This window comes from Panthera tigris, chromosome B3 (genome assembly GCF_018350195.1).
Source record: "Panthera tigris isolate Pti1 chromosome B3, P.tigris_Pti1_mat1.1, whole genome shotgun sequence".
In the NCBI taxonomy this organism is placed as follows: domain Eukaryota; kingdom Metazoa; phylum Chordata; class Mammalia; order Carnivora; family Felidae; genus Panthera; species Panthera tigris.
The window spans coordinates 24,143,518-24,167,106 of record NC_056665.1 but is presented as its reverse complement, the minus strand read 5'-3'; the positions used below and the strand labels follow the sequence as shown (position 1 = coordinate 24,167,106).

At 34.2% G+C, this 23,589-nt stretch overlaps 1 long non-coding RNA gene and 1 other non-coding gene across 3 annotated transcripts in view; both read right to left on the bottom strand.

Moving 5' to 3' along the window:
- The window catches only part of LOC107181265, a 129,758-nt gene that overhangs the window by 90,873 nt on the left and 15,296 nt on the right, over positions 1-23,589 (bottom strand). For both annotated transcript variants that reach the window (XR_006218469.1, XR_006218470.1), the window contains 2 exons: positions 16,263-16,326; positions 15,101-15,149 (listed from right to left, as the gene is read on the bottom strand). This is a non-coding gene — a long non-coding RNA (uncharacterized LOC107181265). The remainder of the gene's footprint in view (positions 1-15,100; positions 15,150-16,262; positions 16,327-23,589) is intronic.
- LOC122239999 lies at positions 15,593-15,659 on the bottom strand. Its single transcript, XR_006219382.1, has one exon. It is a non-coding gene; the product is annotated as a small nucleolar RNA SNORD109A (small nucleolar RNA).

Sequence of the window (23,589 nt, the reverse complement as noted above, 5' to 3'; positions counted from 1 at the left end):
TCCTCCAATAAATGTAGGGGTGCATGTATCACTTTGAATTAGTGTTTTTGTATTCTTCAGGTAAATACCCAGTAGTGTGATAGATGGGTAATCAGGTAGTTATATTTTTAAGTTTTTTGGGGAAAATCTATACTTTGTTCTAGAGGCTGCACCAGTTTGCATTCTACCAACAGTGCAGGAGTATTCCTTTTTCTCCACATCCTCACCAACACCTGTTGTTTCTTGTGTTATTAATTTTAGCCATTCTGACAGGTGTGAGGTGTAGTTTTGATTTGCATTTCCCTGATGATGAGTGTTGTTAAACATCTTTTCATGTATCTGTTAGTCATCTGGGTGTATTCTTTGGAAAAATGTCTATTCATGCATTCTGCCTATTTTTAAACTGAATTATTTGTTTTTTGGGTGTTGAGTTTTATAAGTTTTTTATATATTGTGGAGATGAAACCTTTATCAGATATGTTATTTACAAATATTGTCTCCCATTATGTAGGTGCCTTGTAGTTTTTTGTTTATTTTGCTGTGCAGAGCTTTTAATCTTGATGAAGTCCCAATAGTTTATTTTTGATTTTGTTTCCTTGCCTCAGGAGACTTATCTAGAAAAAAAAGTTTTTATGGCTTATATCATAAGTTGTTATGCCTGTAGAATATGCTAGAATTTTTATGGTTTCAGGTCTATTGAGGCTTGTTTTGTAGGCTAACATGTTCTCTATTCTGTAGAATGTTCCATGTACACTTGAAAAGAATATGTATTCTGCTGGGTTTTTTGGATGGAATATTCTGAACAAATCTGTTAAATTCACCTGGTACAATGTGTCATTCAAAGTAGTTTTCTTGTTGATTTTCTTTTTTTTTTAAGTTTATTTATTTATTTTGAAAGAGAGAGAGAGAGAGAGAGAGAGCACACAAGTGGGGGAGGACCATAGAGAGAGAGGGAGAGAGAGAGAATCCCAAGCATGCTCTGCCCTGTCATGCCCCAGTGGGGTCGAACTAATGAACCATGATATAATGACTTGAGCTGAAACCAAGAGTGGAAAGCTTAGCTGACTGAGCCACCCAGGCTCACCCTTGTTGATTTTCTATTTGGATGTTTTGTTCACTGATGTAAGTGTAGCATTAAAGTCCCCTACTATCATTGTATTACCATCAATTAGTTACTTTATGTTTGTTATTAACTGTTATATGTATTTGGGTACTCTCACGTTGGGTGCATAAATATTTGCAATTGTTGTATTTTCTTGATATATTGTCTCCTTTATTATATACAGTGTCCTTCTTTGTTCCTTGTTACAATCTTTGTTTTGAAGTCTATTTTTCCAATATAACTATTGCTACTCTGGCTTTCTTTTAACATCCATTTGCATGCATGAGCAATGTTTCTGCATCCCCTCACTCTCCATACACAGGTGTCTTTAGGTCTAAAATGAGTCCCTTGCAGGCAGTATATATAGATAGGTTTTGTTTTTGTTTTTTGTTTTTAATTTAAATCCAAATTAGTTAGCATATAGTGCAACAATGATTTCAGGAGTAGATTCCTTAGTGCCTCTTACCCATTTAGCCCATCCCCCCTCCCACAAGCCCTCCAATAACCCTGTTTGTTCTCCATATTTATGAGTCTCTTCTGTTTTGTTCCCATCCCTTTTTTTATATTATTTTTGTTTCCCTTCCCTTATGTTCATCTGTTTTGTCTCTTAAAGTCCTCATATGAGTGAAGTCATAGGATTTTTGTCTTTCTCTTACTGACTAATTTCACTTAGCAAAATACCCTCCAGTTCCATCCACGTAGTTGCAAATGGCAAGATTTCATTCTTTTTGATTGCTGAGTAATACTCCATTGTATATATATGTGTGTGTATATATATGTGTGTGTGTGTGTGTGTATATATATATATATATATATATATATATATAACACATCTTCTTTATTCATTCATCCATTAATGAACATTTTGGCTCTTTCCATACTTTGGCTATCGTTGATAGTGCTGCTATAAACATGGGGGTGCATGTGTCCCTTCGAAACTGCACACTTGTATCCTGTGGATAAATACCTAGTAGTGCAATTTCTGGGTCTTAGGGTAGTTCTATTTTTAGTTTTTTGAGGAACCTCCAACCTGTTTTCCAGAGTGGCTTCACCAGTTTGCATTCCCACCAACAATGCAAAAGAGATCTTCTTTTTCTGCATCCTTGCCAACATCTCTTGTTGCCTGAGTTGTTAATGTTAGCCACTCTGCCAGGTGTCAGGTGATATCTCATTGTGGTTTTGATTTGCATTGTGTCTATTCATGTCTTTTGCCCATTTCTTCACTGGATTATTTGTTTTTTTGAATGTTGAGTTTGATAAGTTCTTTATAGATTTTGGATACTAACCCTTTATCTGATATGTCATTTGCAAATATCTTCTCCCATTCTGTCAGTTGCCTTTTAGTTTTGCTTATTGTTTCCTTCACTGTGCAGAAGCTTTTTATTTTGATGAAGTCCCAGTAGTTCATTTTTGACTTGTAAGGTTTTTAGGAGTGTATTGTTTAATTTCCACCTCATTATGAATTCCCCAAATTTCTTTCTGTTATCCATTTATGATACAATATCTTAGTGGTCACAGATTATGAATTGAATGATTTCAATTCTTTTAAATATAGTGATGTGGATTTTATGGCAGAACAAATAATCTTTCTGGAGAATGCTCCATGGCATTTGGGCAGTATGTATATTCTATTATTGTTGTATCTGTATTTCTACAGATGCCTGTTAGGTGTTAAGTTTTTTATTTCTTAATTAATCTTGTCTAATTGATCTATTTTTTAAGAGTTTATGGAGGTAAAATTGACAAATAAAGGTTTTACATATTTAAGGTTTAAAACACAATGATTTCATAGAAGTATGCACTGTGAAATGATTACCACAATCAAGTTAATTAATACATCCATCACCTCATATAGTTACCTTTTTTTTTTTTTACTATGGTGAGAATATTTAAGACATCTGTTTGCAAATTTTGAGTATACAATACAGCATTAACTACAGTCATTATGCTTTACATTAGATTCTCAGAATCTATTAATCTTAAAACTGAAGTTATTACCCTGTGACCAAAATCTGCTCACTTTCCTCACCCCTTAGCCCCTGAAAACTACCATTCCACTCTCTGATTTTATGAATTTGACTTTTTAAGATTTAATATATAAGTAAATTTATATAGTACAGTTGGCATTTGAACAACATGGGTTGTAACTGTGCAGGCCCACTTATACATGGACTTTTTTTTTACAGTATAGTATTGTAAATGTATTTTTTCCTTATAATTTTTAAAGTTTTCATTTTAGTTCCAATTAGTTAACATACACTGTTATGTTGGTTTCAGGTATACAATATAGTGATTCAGCACTTCCATACATCGCCCTGTGCTCATTGCAAGTGAACTCCTTAACCTTCATCACCTATTTAACCATCCCCCCATTTATAATCTTCCACACTGGTAAACATCAGATTTTTACTTATAATTGAGGGACTGTTTCTTGTCTCTCTCTCTCTGTCTCTTACCTTTTCCCTTTCTTTGTTTTGTTTCTTAACTTCCACATATGAGTCAAATCATACTGTATTTGTCTTTCTCTGGTTTATTTTGCTTAACATTATACTTTTTAGATCCATCCACTCACTGCAAATGGCACTATTTCATTTTACTTTTTTATATATTCTATTGTGTGTATATATATATATATATATATATATATATATATATATATATATTCAAATTATGGATGCTATAACAATGATGCTATAAACATCGGGGAGCATGTGCCCCTTCAAATCAGTATATTTATATTGTTTGGTTAAGTACTTAGTAGTGCAATTACTGGATCCTAAGGTAGTTCTATTTTTAACTTTTTAAACATCCATGCTGTTTTCCAGAGTGGCTGCACCAGTTTGTATTCACACCTACAGTGTAAGAGGGTGCTCCTTTCTCCACATCTTTGCCAACATCTCTTGTTTCCTAAGTTGATAATTTTAGCCATTCTGACAGGTGTGAGGTGGTATCTCATTGCAGTTTTGATTTGCATTTCCCTGATGATGAGTGACGTTTAGCATCTTTTCATGTGTCTGTTAGCCATCTGGATGTCTTCTTTGGAAAAATGTCTATTCATGTCTTTTGCCTATTTCTTCACTGGATTATTTGTTTTGTTTTGTTTTTGGCGGGGCTTGTTGACTTTGGTAAGTTCTTTATAGATTTTGGACACTAACCCTTTATAGATATGTAATTTGCAAATACCTTCTCCCATTCTGTCAGTTGCCTTATAGTTTCATTGATTATTTCCCATGCTGTGCAGAAGCATTTTATCTTCTTTTAAAAATATTTTTAACATTTATTTATTTTCAAGAGAGAGAGAGAGAGAGAGAGAGCACGAGTGGGGGAGGGGCAGAGAGAGAGGGGGAGACAGAATCTGAAGCAGGCTCTAGTCTCCAAGCTGTCAGCACAGAGCCTGATGTGGGGCCTGAACCCACGAACTGGGAGATCATGACCTAAGCTGAAGTCAGACATTCAACCGACTGAGCCACCCAGGTGCCCCCAGAAGCATTTTATCTTGATGAGGTCACAATAGTTCATTTTTGCTTTTATTTCCCTTGCCTCCAGAGACACGTCAAGTAAAAAGTTGCTGCAGCCTGAATCAAAGAGGTTGCTGTTTTATCTTCTAAGATTGTGATGGTTCCCTGTATCACATTTAGGTCTTTTGTCTATTTTGACTTTATTTTTGTGTATGGTGTATGAAAGTGGTCCAATTTCATTCTTCTTAATGTTGCTGTCCAGTCTTCCCAGCACTCACTTCAAAAGACAGTGAAGACACTGTCTTTTTTCCGTTGGATATTCGTTCCTGCTTTTCAAAAGATTATTTGACTATATACTTGTGGGCCCATTTCTGGGTGTTCTGTTCAATTGATCTATGTATCTGTTTTTGTATCAGTACCATACTGTCTTGATTACTACAGCTTTGTAATATAACGTGAAGGCTGGAATTGTGATGTCTTCAGCTTTGCTTTTCTTTTTCAAGGTTTCTTTGGCTATTCTGGGTCTTTTGTGGTTCTATGCAAATTTTAGGATTGTTTGTTCTAGCTCTGTGAAAACTGCTGATGTTTGTTTGATAGGTATTACACCAAAGGTGTAGATTGTTTTTGTATTATAGACATTTTAACAACGTTTGTTCTTCCAGTCCATGACAATGGAAGGTTTTTCCATTTTTTTGTATCCTCATCAGCCTCTTTCATTAGTGTTGTATCATTTTCAGAGTACAGATCTTTTATCTCTTGGGCTATGTTTACTCCTAGGTATCTTATGGTTTTTAGTGCAATTGTGAATGGGGTTGATTCCTTGTTTTCTATTTATGCTGCTTCATTATTGGTGTATAGGAATGCAGCAAATTTATGCACATTGATTTTTTTAACCTGTGACTTTATTGAATTCATTTAGTAGTTCTAATATTTTTGGTGGAATCTTTAGCATTTTCTGTATAGAGTATTATGTTATCTGCAAATAGTAAATTTTTTACTTTTTCCTTACCACTTTGAATGTGCTTTATTTCCTTTTGTTGTCTAGTTTCTGTGAATAGGAATTCCAGTACTATGTTGAATTAAGGTGATGAGAGTGAACATGCTCGTCTTGTCCCTGACCTTACAGGGAACACTCTCAGTTTTTCCCCATTGAGGGTAATATTTGCTGTGGGTTTTTTTTTTTTTGTATGTGGCTTTTATTATGTTGAGGTATGTTCCCTCTAAACTTACTTTGTTGACGGTTGTATTTTTTCAAATGCTTTTCCTGAATATATTAAGATAATCATATGTTTTTATACTTTCTCTTATTGATGTAATGTATCACATTGATTGATTTGAGAATTTTGAACCACCCTTGCAGCCCAGGGATAAACCCCACTTGATCATGATGAATGTTTTTTTTAAATGTATTGTTGGATTTTGTTTGTTGGTTTTGCATCAAAGTTCATCAGTTATTGGTCTGCTGTTATCTTTTTTTTTTATGATGTCTATCTGACTTTGGTATAGAGTGATACTCACCTTAGAGAATGAATTTGGAAGTTTTCCTTCTCCTTTTATTTTTTGGGAGTTTGAGAATAATAGGTATTAGCTCTTTAAATGTTTTGTGGAATTTCCCTGTGAAGCCATCTGGTCCTGGGCTTTTGTTTGTTGAGATTTTTTAAAATTACCGATTCAATCTCCTTGATGGTAACCAGCCTGTTCAAATTTCTATTCCTTTCTGCTTCAGTTTTGGTAGGTTATATGTTTCTAGGAATTTATTCATTTCTTCCCGGTTGTCAAATTTGTTGGCATAGTTTTTCATAATATTGTCTTACCATGGTTTGCATTTCTGTTGTAGTGGTTCTTATTTTTTCCTCTTTTATTTTTGATATTGTTTATTTGAATTCTTTCTCTTTCTCCTTGATGAATTTATCATGTTTTTCATCTTTTCAAAGAATTAGTTATTAGTTTCCTTGATCTGCTGTATTGTGTTTTTAGTTTCTATACAATTTATTTCTACCCTAATATTATTTCTTTCCTTCTGCTGGCTTTGGGTGTTGTTTTTCTTTTCCTACCTTCCTTAGGTGTAAGTTTAGGTTATTTTCTGAACTTCTTTTTGCTTCTTGAGTTAGGCCAATGTGGTTACACACTTCCCTCTTAGAACTGCTTTTGCTACATTCCAAAAGTTATGGACTGTTTTGTTTTCATTTTCATCTGTTTCCATGTATTTTTTTAAATTTTCTAAAAAAAAATTTATATCTAAATTAGTTAGCATATAGTGCAACAATGATTTCAGGAGTAGATTGCTCAGTGCCCCTTACCCATTTAGCCCCTTTCCTCTCCCAAAACCCCTCCAGTAACCCTCAGTTTGTTCTCCATATTTATGAGTCTCTTCTCTTTTGTCCCCCTCCCTGTTTTTATATTATTTTTATTTCCCTTCCCTTATGTTCATCTGTTTTGTCTCTTCAAGTCCTCATATGAGTGAAAAAGAAAACCAAAGCAGGAGGCATCACAATCCCATACTTTAAGCTATACTACAAAGCTGTAATCATCAAGACAGTATGGTACTGGCACAAGAACAGACACTCAGATCAATGGAACAGAATAGAGAACCCAGAAATGGACCCACAAATGTATGGCCAACTAATCTTTGACAAAGCAGGAAAGAATATCCAATGGAATAAAGACAGTCTCTTCAGCAAGTGGTGCTGGGAAAACTGGACAGCGACATGCAGAGGAATGAAACTGGACCACTTGTTTTCCATGCATTTTTAATTTATTTCTTGATTTCTTCGTTTACCCATTCATCATTTATTAGTATGTTATTTAACCTAAATGTGTTTGTAGTCTTTACAGATTTTTTCCTGTAGTTGGTTTCTAGTTTCATAGTGTTGTGGTCAGAAAAGACACATGGTATGACTTTGAACTTGCATTTGTTGAGGCTAGTTTTGTGGGCTACTGTGTGATCTATTCTAGAGAATGTTCCATGTGAACTTGAAAAGAATGTGTATTTTTCTGTTTTAGAATGAAATGTTCTGAATATATCTGTTAAATCCATCTGGTCCAGTTTGTAATTCAAAGATATTGCTCCTTATTTTCTGTTCAGGTTATCTGTCCATTGATGTAAATGTGCGTGTTAATTTCCCCTACTATTATTATATTATTATATATTATTTCCTTTAGTTTATTATTAATTGTTTATGTATTAACTGCTCCTATTTTGGGTGCATAGATATTTACAATTGTTACATCTTCTGGTTGGATTCTCTCCTTTAATATTACATAGTGCCCTTCTTAGTTTCTTGTTACAGACTTTGTTTTAAAGCCTATTTTGTGTGACATATGTTTGCTACTTTGGCTTTCCTTTGACATCCATTTGCATGATCAATGTTTCTCCATTTCCTAACTTTCTATCTGTGGGTGTCTTTAGGCCTAAAATGAATATTTTGTAGGCAGAATATAGATGGGTCTTGTTTTCATGTTCACTCTATTATCCTGTGTCTTTGATTTTAGTATTTGGTTCATTTACATTGAAAGTAATTATTGATAAATATGCACTTATTGCCATGTTGTTACTTATTTTCTGGTTGTTTTGTAGTTTTTCTCTTATCCTTTCTTCATTTTCTCTTTTATGGTTTGCTGTGTGTCTTTAGCATTATACTTGGATTTCCAACTATTTATTCTTTTTCCTATTATTGTTTTTTGATTTGCAGTTATCGTTCTGTTTATATCTAACATTTTCTGCATATAGCAGCCTATATTAAACTCATGTCTGCTTAATTTTGTACTAATTTATTCCTCTCCATCCACATTTCAGATATTTGGCATCATATTTTATATCCTTTTATTTTGTGCTTGTATTAAGTGATTTTTATAAGTATACTTAATATTTTTTTTTGCTTTTGTACTTTCTATTTTTCTTACTCTTACTTATGATTTTTGTTTCCCACTCAGAGGTTTTTAATCTTTTTTGTTGGGCTGGTTTAGTGGTCATGAATTATTTTAACGTTTGTTTTCTAAGAAACTATTCAGCTTTCCTTATATTCTGAATGATAGCCCTGCTGGAAAAGTATTCTTGGCTATAGATTTTTCCCTTTCAACACTTTGAATGCATAATGCTATTTCCTTTGGGCCTGCAAAGTTTTTGTTGAAAAATCATCTGATATACTTATGGGGTTTCCTTTGTATGTAATTGTCTTCTTTTCTCTTACAACTTTTAATATTCTTTCAGAATCATTATATTTTGCCATTCTAATTACTATGTGTCTTGGTGTGAACCTCCTAGGGTTGAATTTGTTGGGGAACCTTTATGTGTGTTGAATCTGGATCTGTTCCCCTCCCCCAATTCAGGAAATTTTCAGCCATTATTTCTTCAAATATATTTTGTGCCCTCCTTTCTCTCTCTTCTCCTGGAGTCCCTATAATGTGAATTTTATTACACGTGATGAGGTCAATGAGTTCTTTAGGTCTATTCTCATTGTGCAGTATTTGTTTGTCTCTCACCTATTCATCTTGATTGCTTTCTACTATTCTCTCTTCCAGGTCACTGATACTGTCCTCTGCTTCCTGTAGCCTATTCTTTATTCATCTGTCGTATTTTTTATTTCATTTATTGAGTTCTTTATCTCTGATGTTATTTTTATCTGTTTGTCAAATTCTCACTGATATCCTCCATTCTTTTCTGAAATCCAGTGGGTATCTTTATGATTGTTACTTTAAATTATGTATCAGACATATTACTTGTTTCTCCTTCAGTTAGATCTCTTGCTGTGATTTTTCTCGTGTTCTTCCATTTGGCACATATTCCTCTCTCTCCTCATTTTGTCTACCTCTCGGTGTTTGTTTTTCTGTGTCAGGAAAGTCTGTTATGTCTTCTACTCTTGAAAGTAGTGGCTTTGTGAAGAAAAGGTCATGTAGTGCTCTGCAGTGCAGTGTCTTCCCTTCACTAGAACCTGGCACTTTAGCTCAGGCTCCCATGTATGTTGCTTGCATCCTGATACCGTGTCTGAGTCACTTTTCCTTTCATTTCAGACATCTATACTGACTTCTTGCCTGTTGTGGGTTTTTCTTACTGTCTTTAATGTTAGTGAGAACCAGGGAGGCCAGCTCTGAGGTGGTGTCACACCAGAAGGGCTCAGGGGTGTGGTGTTAGTGTTAGAAAATTTTGCACTGAGTCTATAGTCCTTGAACAGATCCCCAGAAGCATGTCAGCTGCTTGGCCATGGCACAGAGAGTCAGTGACTAGGCAGGGTGTGTGTGGTCTTAATAAAATGCATGCTGAGCTAAAGGGTGAGGCAAATAGGCTTGGAGTGGATGAGTTCTTGGGAGAACTTGTGGGTGGGGTACACTGCTAGCAGATTATGTAACAATTGTCTGTGCAGTGCTATATCCTGCAGGTGTCTCTATGTTTATGTTGGGGGGGGGGGGAGGAAAAGGCAGCCACCAGCTCCTTTGTTTCTAGAGAAGTCCCCCAGCACATTTTGAAATCAATATAAACAGACCTCCCTCACTTTATGCAAGCTGTCACTTTTATGTTGTTTCCCTTTGAGTTATTGTCTTTTTAATAGATAGAGATAGATAAGAGACCAAGCTATCAATGGCCTTACCAGTTTACCCAGTGCTGAGTTGGCTGACTTTTAAAGTTACAGGCTCAAAGTCCTATTGGCTATACAAACTCATGGAATTCAGCCCCTCTGGTTTTCAAATCCAGACATTATGGGGATTTGTTTTCCCCATGTGGGATCCCCAGTGCTTTTTCCTGTCTGCTATTGTGGCTCCCTCCTTTCTGTGGGCAACTCTTTTCTGCCCTTTCTACCCTTCTAACTTCTACCTTTTCTAACTTCTCTGATGTGCCTTTTTCCACACCTTTAGTTGTGGAGTTTGTTCTGCTAGTCTCTGGATAACTCTCTAGTTTATTTTACTCAGATGTGAGTGATATCTAGTTGTAATCATGGAATGACGTGAGTTTAAGGTCTTTCTACTTTGTCATCTTCCCATGCTTCCTTCATAACTGAGTTAATTTCTTACAGGGTTGTTATTTATACTATATTAAGACAGTGAACATTTTGGCTTTAGTTTATTGAAGCTGACTGTATGGTAATTTCACAAGCTTCTTCATATCCACTTTTGTATGGTGATGGTTTAGCTAGGGATATGGCAATGTTCACACACACACACACACACACACACACACATTATAACAGAGTAAATAAGGTTGCAAAAATTGATTTTCAAAATTTACCACTTAGGTTATTCAAGCAAGAATTAATCCACACCAAAACAACACTTTATATAAACTTGATTTCAGAAACTTTGTCTCCCTTCTCTATCCTAAGCAACATTTTCCCACATTAGAACAATAATATTACTACTAAGTTCTCATCTACTGATTTAATCCCTAGATATAACTTCATATTTTTACCTGATCTGCACTTACAGTTCCTTCTTTAATTTTTTTGTCTCTGTTAATACTAAAACCTAAAATTTTTCTATTTAGCGACATTATTTCTATTACACACACACACACACACACACACGCACAGCTAAACTCTCTAGATAAAGGAGTCATATCAACACTTTCTCTATGTATTTTTCCAATTTTTTCTTAAGTCATCTTAAGCCAAACCAACAGCATGATTACTAACACTTCAGTATCTATTCCATAATGCCAACTTTGTTATAATCTCTCAATGTGATTACAATTTTTTATAAATAAGACAGTAAGTAATGAGTTCACCACATACTTAGGCTGGGCTGGAGAAAAGACCTTGGATTTATTTTCACAGTCTATTTAGAAAATACTGACAGAAAATAATTATGAAATGTTATGTGCAAAGAGACTTTAACCTGCTAACCCCACTTGGAATGCATTACCTGTAGCCTCACTCCAGAGTTGAATAAGGCATGTTTGATATGTAAATATGACTCAACATTACTCTATCTGTATATATACAAAGTGCACTGACAGCTAGATATTTTTGTTTCTCCGTATCAGGCACACACACACACACACACACACACACACACACACACCCCTAGGCTTCTATATGAATTAAGTCATAAAATATTTATAGGGTGGTTAGTGCAAAATAAAACTGTGCATGAGTAACTATTAGATCTCTCAATGAGATGACATTAGTCCATTCTGCATATTACAGACTTCTATAAAGCTAAGTAAACATCATGCTAGATTAAAATTCTCTATATCCTGTGTGATTAATTTACCACCTAATTCAGGTACCATAACTATACCTTTATATTTATTTTCTTATTCTTTCACTCTCAATTATGAATTGCCAGCACTAAAGACAAACACATGAAAAGAAAAATCCATACAACAAACATAAATCTGCTCAAATTTATCTGGAAAGAAACAAATAGAATGCCAGAATCTTAAAAATTCCTACTATAATCAGGAAGCTATCCTGATTATTTTTTATGGGAACACTTTTTTATCAGTGTAATAAATTTTGTCCTCCATTGTCATCCTTGCATATATTATCAGAATGTAGGTTATTATAAATAAAAATTTTATTAAAGCTGTAATTTATTCAATGGCTTTTTCAGAACATCTAAATCTTAGAATACTAATTTTGCTTTGCAATTAATAATAATATTTAAGTGATTAGTAATGAAAGTCTATCTTGGTATGACTGTCAGTGTAATGTTACAATTAACTGAAAATGTATGTGGCTTTTTATAAATATAATTTATTGTCAAATTGGCTTACATACAATACCCAGTGCTCATCCCAACAAGTGCCCTCCTCAATGCCCATCACCCAATTTCCCTCTCTCCCACCCCTCCATCCACCTTTAGTTTGTTTTTTGTATTTAATAGTCTCTTGTGGTTTGCCTCCCACCCTCTCTGTTTAGAAGACCATGGGGGAAGCGAAGGGGAAAAATAGATGAAAATATATGTGTTTAAAAGAGAACACTCAACCTATCCTGAAGACATCAATCTTTAGGTACCAAGTAACACATTTATAAATATTAGACGATATTCCTAAGAAATGTGTTAGCTAATATTTGGGTTAATTTGATGAGATATTTCATTTTATTTTGTTTCATTTTATTTTCATTTTTAAATGAAGTTTAAAAAATTTAAAAATGTCATTTTTAAATGTTTATTCATTTTGAGAGAGAGAGAGAGAGAGGAAGAGAATACCAAGTATTTTCTGCACTGTTAGCACAGAGCCTAATGCAGGACTTGATCCCACAAACCGTGAGATAATGCTCTGAGCCAAAAATCAAGAGTTGGACGCTTAACCTACTTGAGCCACCCAGGTGCCCCTGAGATATTTTAAACTTTCTATTAAAATATAATGTGTGTGTAGAAAAGTGCATATATGAAAATTGTACAGATAAAAATTTGCACCATCCAAACCAATTAATCAAGACAGAAAAAATCACAAATATTCCAAACATTGCAGAAACCACCCAGTTATCTTATTTCCATGACTATCTCCCATATGACTTTCCATGAGTAACTCATTTTCAGATCATAGATTAGTAAATATTCAAGAGATATATATAAGATAATTTCAAAATAGAACTACCTGGCATGTAGAGAACACTGCATCCACAATTATATAATTACATGCTAGTGTAATTATAACTGTAATATTTATTAAATTATGCCATACCCGGGGCCATGACAGAGATAAAAAATTATTCTAAAGTAATAACATCAAAGTATGTTTTTTATCATATGAAATTAGGTTAGGAATGAGTAATAAAAGTCAAAAGAAAAAGCCTAACTTCTTGGAAATTAACCAATGCCTTTATAAATAATCCATAATTCAAAAATAAATCAACATAGAAACTAGAAAATATATTTATATGAGTAATAGTGAGGATGTAAATGCTAAACTTGTGCTCATGAAACTAGAAAGTGCTTACAGGGAAATTTAGAGTGAAAAAAATATATTAGAATTGGGGAAGGCTAAAAAATCAATCGATTCTATTTTACAAGAATCTAGATAAAGATAAATAATAATCCAGAAGAGTATAAGGAAAAAATAAAGAGGTTGAGAGCAGAAATAAGCAAAATAAAAAGCATGCTTATAAAAGGAAAAAATAGCAAAAAAAAATAATTTGAAATAATTAATATGATTGAAATCCTCCTAGCAAGATTAATCAAGAATGATAACACAGATATGAATATCTGTAAGAAATACAAAATAAGAAGATATTACTAAAAAATTTACAGTAATGAATTTGATGTTTCAAATAAAATGTTCATCTAACTAGTAAGAATCTTGAGCAAATGATGCAGTCACAAAGAGAGAAAAATTATATAATCATATTTTTATAAACAAAAAAATAACAAAAAAATAAAAAAAGTGAAATACATTTTTAGAAGAATTGCATTTGGGGCTATGAGGCTGGATCTGGTCATAGGGAAGATTCTATTGTGTTGTATTTTTCTTGTATGTCTGAGTTCTGTACTATTATAGCATACTAACATGGACAATTTACTGCATAGATATTATGCATCAATATGCTATTATACTGTTTGGATTGAGATAGTAGCACCAATTCCATGAACCTGTGAATCTACTAATGGTAACAAATAGACAAGTAGGGGCTTGCGAGAATACCCTTTTTAAATAAAAACATGTCCTATTGGTCCTGATATCTGTATGCCTGCTCAAAGGTTTGTTAATGATTGAGGTTCTAGAGTCATTTCAATACCTGGCAGAGATAATTCCCTCTGATCTATGACTGAGTCCTTTAGAATTACCTCCTATTTTTCTAGAGAATAAATATAAATAAAAAATCCATAATAAATTAATACAAAAATAAGTAGTACTTGATAGGAGTTGTGACAGAACTTTGTTAAGAAAAAATTGCCTATTCTTAAAGCATTAACCACTAGGTCCCAAGTAACACAAAATCCTCAACAAGGCATGCCAGGAAATATAGAAACCATTTTTCTTAAGGATGCATATTTCAAGTTTTAGTAAGAAATCATAATGATATGATATTTGCATATCTCTCCATTTGATGCTTTTAACATCATATCTTTTTAAGTACAGAATAGTATTGCAAATTGAACCATTTTGTGTTTCAAAATAATTATTGAAAATTTTATCATATAAAAATTTTACGGTATTAAAGAAATCTAACAAAATTTCACATATGGCTTCTCATGTTGTAAAACTGAGAAACAATTCAAGTCAATCCTCAAAAATTAAGGTAGAAGCAGAAATGTAATGCAGTGTGACCACAAAAGCTTTGTGAATCATGGAGTCTCTCTTCTGAAATTTCAATAATTAAACAAATACAGAAAATCTGATAATATTTGGATTTCACTATAACAATTTTTTATCTAATCTGAAACTGCCAAAAAAATTCTCTTAAATTCTACATGTTTCCATCAAAGTAGAAAATAATTACAATGAAAAACAAATTATAACGATACAATAATGTAGATAACCCTGATAAGAGTCTCAATGAGGAAAATGACACATTATAAAAATATCCATAAATAAGCTTCTTAAAAGATGAACACAGAGACCTCAGGACCTGGCACACAGAATATGACATATGAACTTCAAAGGATCTTTGTTGTTACTCACCTGTATTCCTTGAAGTGGAAAACCTGATTCCAATCCTATCTCAGCAAAACTTGACAGAAAGAAAAGCAAAAACAAGGTATCAAAAAATATTCAACAGCAAAATTAACAAAAAACTAAAATTGGTTCCATTGTCATTATAGAATATAGGCATACATTTTTTCTTCTTTTAGTCCAAATGGGAATTTCAGTACCCACCACTATTGCTTCTCTCCTTATTCATTCATTTTTATTCTCTCATTTGTTACTTAAGAACATATTTTCTATATACAAGTATCTCTCTACAACTGTGTGTTCAAAGTGAGAAAATGGAGCAAGTCTTGGATTACTGATCATATCTAAATGTGCATAGTGCCTTATAAAATAGGACACAAATGCTCTTTTCTTAGAAAAATATAAATCATGCTAACAGTGGTATTGTGTTGGCACTGAGAGGTCACCAAAGAGAGCCAGGCCTTGAAAGTCTTTTTTGTTCTAGTAAAGGGCAATTCATCTGGACCTCAGATTGACATCTGGAATCAATCCCTCAGGATCCTCAGACAATTGTGCTCATCATTGATCTAGGCAGGCACCCTCCCAACAAATAATCATTTCCATAACCAGGCTGATTTTGTGTAGGTTTGATTAAAGAACAGTAAACATGTAGTAGACATTTTATTTAGTATCTTAATAATATGATTCATATATATAGCATTAAAATGCTACCTCTGTTCTAATAAATTAGATAAGATATATTGGAGATATATAAAACCCTTTAATCAGTTAAAATTTTAAGGAGCAAACGAGGTACCAAAAATAATATGATTATAGTATAAATATAAGTAGAAGCATCTATATTATGAATATTTCAGATAAATATAAAAAATCAGTATTTAGCACAGTTGAATTTCACTACAAGATTATTTTTATTCAATACAAAATTGTGAAAAAAAGAAATATGGAAATGATTCCCCAAAGTTATTCAAGTTATTTTGAAAAGGCATATTAAAAAGTGAAGAAACAATAATGAGGATTCCTTGATCCATGTAGGTATATTCATTGGGAAAAATATCTATCATTAAAATATTTTTCCTTGAACTTTTGAAAGAACTCACAGATTTTGAAATACTGATATCACTGGTCAAAAACACATAAGAATTTCAAAAGTACCAGGATAACAACTAACCTTTCTTTCTTGAAAGTAACTTGTTCACTTGAAAAAAAAATAGTAACCTGTTCTAGCTTTTGACCTGAAAAACATTACCAAAAAAGAAAAGATGAGACAATGCATTAAATTAATTAAAAATAAGACATAACATTTGTTCTGTTTTAATCATACAGACACCCCTTGCCACAAACATCATAGTTGCTTGGTCCTTTGTTACTTCGTCATATCATTTATTCACTTATTTCCTTCCAGAGTTATTTACTTTCCAAATGGCCAATAATTCTCTTCAATGAGCTGTTCAAATATGTACACAGCAGTTTCTCTAAAATGGGAAATTCTAAAGCTGTATTCCACCCAATAAAGACTAAAAATACATTGTGATGTTAAAAATGCCCTGTGATGTGAAAAACTAAAAGCACATAGTAGGAGTATTATGAGATTATTTAGGAGTATTATGAGAGGGTATTATAAGGGGTATTCTGAAGATTATTGATGACCTCATCAATTGAACAATACTAAAAGTGTTACTTGTCTTATTAGAAGACCACTCAGCTGGACCTCAGCAACCCCAAGTACTTATGCTTATTAATGATCCAGACAAGACAAGTACCAACCAATAAAATTTCCTCACACCACATTAATGTTTTTAACAAGTTAACACTTGCATTTGCCTTACAGTGAAAAACAGCACAGGTAGACGTTTAACTTGACTTTAGTATATCTGGTTTTAATGGCAATTCCAGAAGATTCCCAGAATCCTTCTCTTTAGAGTGATACATAAAGTGATATTGCAGTGGGTGAGTTTTCAATTCTGATATATTTATTCAATAAGATAGAACCACAATCAAAAGTTATCTGTGAAGTTGGATTATATCACTTAAAATATTAAGTTACGTTAAGACCTGAAAACAGTATACAATGTGATACTACTTTCATTTGATAGGTCTATAGTCCCTGGCCAGAGAAGATACATGTTTATATTGAAAGCATAGTATCATTGTCCCCACACCATTCTGTTTTATTTCACTAGGAGCAACTTTATTTTAGTACACAACACACACAAGCCAAATGTATTCCATGACTTGCCCTCATTAATCTGGAAGTGCTTCCAAACATCTGGATTTTTAAACACAAAATCCAGTTCTCCTTACTAATGTAGAATATACATTTCCTTTCAGAAGTCACAGAAAATATCCTACAAGAAGGATATTTTTGTCATTTTCCTGATATTGCTGATTTTCCAACATCTGAATTAGGTTTAATGCACTATTATTTGCAAGAGCATCAAATATTAATAGCAAATAACTGAAAATAAGAAATGGATATAATAAATATATCTGATTAACACATGTACGATATATATTTTTAAATTTTTAGTTAACATACAGCACAATAGTGGTTTCAGGAATAGAATTCAATGATTCATAACTTACATTCAACACCCACTGCTCATCACAACACGTGGCTTCCTCAGTATCCACTACCCATCTAGCCCATCACCCACCCACCTCCCTCCATCAACCCTCAGTTTGTTCTCTATCATTAGTCTTCTGTGGTTTGTTTCCTTCTCTGCCATTCCCATATTTCTCATAGATTCATCTATTTCATTTCTTAAATTCCACATATGAGTGAAATCATATGGTATTTATCTTCCACTGACTGACTTATGCTCAGCATAATACGTTCTAGCTCAATCCACATCACTGCAAAAGGCAAGATTACATTCTTTTTGATGGCTTAGTAATATTCCACTGTATGCAAAATTATTAATTCCACTGTTATTAATATTGGGCTGCATGTACCCCTTTGAATCTATAATTTGTATCCTTTCAGTGAATATCTAATAGTGCAATTGCTGGAATGTACAGTTCTATTTTTAGTTTTTTGAGTTATTTTTAGTATTTTTAGTTTTCACTTTCAGTGAATATCTAATAATGCAATTGCTGGATTGTACAGTTCTATTTTTAGTTTTTGTTCTCTAGAATAGCTACACCAGTTTGCATTCCAACCACAGTGCAAGAAGGTTGTGCTTTCTCCATATCTTCACCAACATCTGTTGTTTCTTGTGTTGTTAATTTTAGCTATTCTTACGTGTAAGGTGCTATCTCATTGTGGTTTTGATTTGTATTTCCCTGATGATGAGTGATGTTGAGCATCTTTTCATGTGTCTGTTGGCCATCTGGATGTCTTCTTTGGAAAAGTATCTATTCATGTCTTCTACTCAATTCTTAACTGGGTTACTTGTTTTTTGGTTGTTGAATTTGATATAGATTTTTGATACTAACCCTTAATCAGTTTTGTCATTTGTGAATATTTTCTCTCATTGGGTAGACTGCCTTTTAATTTGTTGATTGTTTCTTTCACTGTGCAGAGGCTTTTTATCTTGATGATATTTCATGATTGCCTTTGTTTCCCTTTCCCATGGCAACGACATGTCTAGTAAGAGGTTGCTGCAGCCAAGGTCAAAAGGTTTCTGCCTATGTTCTCTTCTGGGATTTTTATGGTTTCCTGTCTCACATTTAGGCCTCTCATCCATTTTGAATTTATTTTTTGTATGGTGAAAGAAAGTGGTCCAGTTTCATTCTTCTGCATGTTGCCATCCAGTTTTCCCAGCACCATTTGTTGAAGAGACTATTCTTTCCCTATGATATTCTTTCCTGTGATAAGATTAGTTGATCATATACTTGTGGGTCCATTTATCAGTTTTTTATTCTTTTGCATTGAACTATGTGTCTATTTTTGTGCCAGTAATATACTGTCTAGATGACTACAGCTTTGTAGTACAGATTGAAAACTGGAATCGTGATGCCTCCAGTTTCATTTTTATTTTTCAGGATTGCTTTTGCTATTGAGGGTCTTTTGTGGTTCCATACAAACTTTAGGATTGTTTTTTTCTATCTCTGCAAAAAATACCAGTGGTATTTTTATTGGAATTGAATTAAATGTATACCGTGCTTTGAGTAGTATAGACATTTTAAAAATGTTTGTCTAATCCATAAGCATGGAATGTTTTCCCATTTCTTTGTGTCATCTTCAATTTCTTTCATAAGTGTTCTTTTGTTTTCAGAGTACAGGTCTTTTACCTCTTTAGTTAAGTGTATTCTTAGGTATCTTAGTGTTCTTGGTGTGATTGTAAATGGGATCGATTCCTTGTTTTCTTTTTCTGCTGCTTCATTATTGGTGTATAGAAATTCAACAGATTTCTGTACATTGATTTTAATTTTTTTAATGTTTATTTTTTTGAGAGAGAGAGAGAGAGAGTGAGTGGGGGAGGGGCAGAGGGAGAGAGAGAGGGAGACACAGAATCTGAAGCAGGCTCCAGGCTCTGAGCTGTCAGCACAGAGCCTGATGCGAGGCTCGAACTCACAAGTTGTGAGGTCATGACCTGAGCAAAGTCAGATGCTCAACTGACTGAGCCACCCAGGCACCCCTGTACATTGATTTTATATCCTGTGACTTTGCTGAATTCATGTATTATTTCTACCCATTTTTTAGTGGGATCTTTCAGGTTTTCTACATAGTTTATCATATCGCCTGCAAATAGTGAAAGTTTGACTTTTTCTTGCTGATTTGGATGATTTTTATTTCTTCTCGTCTGATTGCTGAGGCTGAGACTTCCAGGACTATGTTAAATACTAATGGTAAGACGTGGGAAATAGGTTCAAGAATTCCTTACACTTACATAAATGGGTTAAAAAGGCTTAGGATGAAAAGCTGCCACAGGGCAAAAGCGCCCAAGTTTTGTCATTAAATAGAACAAGGCATAGAGCAGAAAGTGCTGCAGGGTGAAAGCACCCAAGGTTAGATAGCAAAATGAATAACTTGATATACTTAAAGCTGCATGCTCCATCAATCTTAAAATTTAAAGAAAACAGCTAATTAGTTGTATCACCTACAGGAAACTACTTTCCATCTGGCACCAGTGTAGTATTATGCTTTGATCACAACTTCAAAGGCCACTTGCGCCCCAGACCCTTTGCTTCTTATACACATGAGTTAATGACTACTACCTGATTGTTTTCTTCTGTACATTCACCATGTATGTAAGATCTTGAAAGCTCGGTAAATATGGGGACGAAATCCCTGTCTGGGGCTCTTGTCTCCTCCCAGACATTAGACTCTCTCATTTTTATTTCTGCATTTTCTCTCTTGTCAGATAAGAAAGAACTTAGGATTCCTGATCTGTGACAGTAAGAGTGGACATCCTCGTCTTGTTTCTGACCATAGGAGAAAGACTGTTTTTTTCCCCATTGAGGATCATATTAGCTGTGGGTCTTTCATAGATGGCTTTTATGATGTTGAGATATGTTACATCTATCCTTATTTTGTGGAGGGTTTTTATCAAGAATGGATGCTGTATTTTGTCAAATGCTTTTTCTTCATTTATTGACAGGATCAAATACTTGTTATCTCTTCTTTTATTAATGTGATGTATCACGTTGACAGATTTGTGAATATTGAACCTGTCATGCAGCCCAGGAATAAATCCCACTTGATAATGGTGAATAATATTTTTAATGTACTGTTGAATTACATTTGCTAGTATCTTCTTGAGAATTTTTGCATCCAGGGTCATCAGGGATATTGGCCTGCAAGTCTCATATTTAGTGGCGTCTTTGGTTTTGGAATCAAGGTAATATGGCTTCATAGAATGAGTTTGGAGGTTTTCTTTCTATTTCCATTTTTTGGAACGGTTTGAGAAGAATAGGTATTAACTCTTTTTTAAATGTCTAGTATAATTCCCTTGAGAATCCATCTGCCCCAGGATGCTTGGTTGTTGGGAAATTTTTTATTATTGATTCAATTTCTTTGCAGGTTATGAGTCTGTTCAAATTTTCTATTTCTTCCTGTTTCAGTTTTTGTAGTTTCTGAGTTTCTTTTTTTTAATATGAAATTTATTGTGAAATTGATTTCCATACAACACCCAGTGCTCATCCCAACAGGTGCCCTCCTCAATACCCATCACCCACCCTCCCCTCCCACCCCCCATCATCCCTCAGTTCGTTCTCAGTTTTTAGGAGTCTCTTATGTTTTGGCTCCCTCCATCTCTAACCATGTTTTTTCCTTCCCCTCCCCCATGGTCTTCTGTTAAGTTTCTTAGGATCTACATAGGACTGAAAACATATGGAATCTGTAATTCTCTGTATGACTTATTTCACTCAGCATAACACTCTCCAGTTCCATCCACGTTGCTACAAAAGGCCATATTTCATTCTTTCTCATTGCCACATAGTATTCCATTGTGTATATAAACCACAATTTCTTTATCCATTAGTCAGTTGGTGGACATTTAGGCTCTTTCCATAATTTAGCTATTGTTGAGAGTGCTGCTATAAACATTGGGGTACAAGTGCCCCTATGCATCAGTACTCCTGCATCCCTTGGGTAAATTCCTAGCAGTGCTACTGCTGGGTCATAGGGTAGGTCTCTTTTTCATTTTTTGAGGAACCTCCACACTGTTTTCCAGAGTGGCTGCACCAGTTGCATTCCCACCAACAGTGCAAGAGGGTTCCCGATTCTCCACATCCTCTCCAGCATCTATAGTCTCCTGTTTTGTTCATTTTAGCTACTCTGGCGTGAGGTGATGATATCTGAGTGTGGTTTTGATTTGTATTTCCCTGATGAGGAACGACGTTGAGCATCTTTGCATGTGCCTGTTGGCCATCGGGATGTCTTCTTTAGAGAAGTGTCTATTCATGTTTTCTGCCCATTTCTTCACTGGATTCTTTGGTTTCTGGGTGTGGAGTTTGGTGAGCTCTTTATAGATTTTGGATACTAGCCCTTTGTCAGATTTGCAAATATCTTTTCCCATTCCGTTGATTGCCTTTTAGTTTTGTTGGTTGTTTACTTTGCAGTGCAGAAGCTTTTTATCTTCATAAAGTCCCAATATTTCATTTTTGCTTTTAATTACCTTGCCTTTGGGGATGTTTCAAGTAAGAAATTGCTGTGGCTGAGGTCAGAGAGATTTTTCCCTGCTTTCTCCTCTAGGGTTTTGATGGTTTCCTGTCTCACATTCAGGTCCTTCATTGATTTTGAGTTTGTTTTTGTGAATGGTGTAAGAAAGTGGTCTAGTTTCATCCTTCTGCATGTTGCTGTCCAGTTCTCCCAGCACCATTTGTTAAAGAGACTGTCTTTTTTCCATTGGATATTCTTTCCTGCTTTGTCAAAGATGAGTTTGCCATACTTTTGTGGGTCTAGTTCTGGGGTTTATATTCTATTCCATTGGTCTATGTGTCTGTTTTTGTGCCAATACCATTCTGTCTTGATGATTATAGCTTTGTAGTAGAGGCTAAAGTCTGGGGTTGTGATGCCTCCTGCTTTGGTCTTCTTTGAAATCATTTTGGCTATTCAGGGCCTTTTGTGGTTCCATACAAATTTTAGGATTGCTTGTTCTAGCTTCAAGAAGAATGCTGGTGCAATTTTGATTGGGATTGTATTGAATGTGTAGATAGCTTTGGGTAGTATTGACATTTTAACAATATTTATTCTTCCAATCCATGAGCATGGAATGTTTTTCCATTTCTTTATATCTTCTTCAATTTGCTTCATAAGCTTTCTATAGTTTTCAACATACAGATCTTGTACATGTTTGGTTACGTTTATTGCTAGGTATTTTGTGCTTCTTGGTGCAATTGTGAATGGGATCAGTTTCTTTATTTGACTTTCTGTTGCTTCGTTATTAGTGTATAAAAATGCAACTGATTTCTGTACATTGATTTTGTATCCTGCAACTTTGCTGAATTCATGTATCAGTTCTAGCAGACTTTTGGTGGAGTCTGTTGGGTTTTCCATGTATAATATCATGTCATCTGCAAAAAGTGAAAGCTTGACTTCATCTTTGCCAATTTTGATGCCTTTGATTTCTTTTGTTGTCTGATTGCTGATGATAGAATTTCCAATACTATGTTAAACAACAGCGGTGAGAGTGGACATCCTTGTCATGTTCCTGATCTCAGGGAGAAAGCTCTCAGTTTTTCCCCATTGAGGATGATATTAGCTGTGGGCTTTCAAAAATGGCTTTTATGATGTTTAAGTATGTTCCTTCTATCCTGACTTTCTCGAGGGTTTTTATCAAGAAAGGACACTGAAATTTGTCAAATGCTTTTTTCTGCATCGATTGACAGGATTATATGGTTCTTTTCTTTTCTTGTATTACTGTGATGTATCACATTGATTGATTTGCGAATGTTGAACCAGGCCTGCAGCCCAGGAATGAATCCTACTTGATCATGGTGAATAATTCTTTTTATATGCTGTTGAATTCGATTTTCTACTATCGTATTGAGAATTTTTGCATCCATATTCATCAGGGATATTGGCCTGTAGTTCTCTTTTTTTACTAAGT